At 35.6% G+C, this 615-nt stretch overlaps 1 non-coding gene across 1 annotated transcript; it reads left to right on the top strand.

Moving 5' to 3' along the window:
* Positions 1-215: 215 nt before the first annotated feature.
* LOC114009221 (U6 spliceosomal RNA) lies at positions 216-319 on the top strand. Its single transcript, XR_003550664.1, has one exon. It is a non-coding gene; the product is annotated as a U6 spliceosomal RNA (small nuclear RNA).
* The last annotated feature ends 296 nt before the right edge of the window (positions 320-615 follow it).

Genomic DNA, 615 nt, shown 5'->3' with positions numbered 1-615 from the left:
TTTAAAGCTCTGTTAGCTGCTACTTCACACAGCTACTCTGAAAGGATGGAACAATATTGCATATTTGGAATATCTGATTTTTTAAACGCATTTGATAGTAGGACTATTCTCCAAGATTGTTTGTCTGAATACTTTGTAAAGTGTTATTTTTAAATTGTCCCAATTCCAGATGTGAGATAAAATGTCCATTTGTCACTATTTTGGTTATCATAAAGAAATAATGAATCATTTTCATGCTTGCTTTGGAACGATACAGAGAAGATTAGCATGGCCTCTACGCAAGGATGACATGCAAATTGGTGAAGCATTCCATATTTTTTTGAAGTTACCCACAACTTCTCTGACCTGGGAGACAGAACTCTCTAGTAGGAACACACTTGGGAACTAAGAGTAAAATTTTCTCTACCAGTACTACGGAATCTACTCCAATAAATAGAAAAAAGTGAATACTTCATCAGATGACTAGAAACCAGCACGGATCTCAAAGAAGCATGAGAAAACAAGGGGGTAACTCTTCCCCAGGTAAACATAATAGCCTCTCACCAACAGTGGCTAGCACACAGAAATACATAGAAATGTCAGAAAAAGAATTCTGAATTTTAATAATGACAAAAC

This window comes from Tupaia chinensis, unplaced genomic scaffold, assembly GCF_000334495.1.
Source record: "Tupaia chinensis unplaced genomic scaffold, TupChi_1.0 Scaffold000489_1, whole genome shotgun sequence".
In the NCBI taxonomy this organism is placed as follows: Eukaryota; Metazoa; Chordata; class Mammalia; order Scandentia; family Tupaiidae; genus Tupaia; species Tupaia belangeri.
The sequence above is the reverse complement of the archived record's forward strand: the minus strand, read 5'-3'. Positions and strand labels throughout refer to the sequence as shown.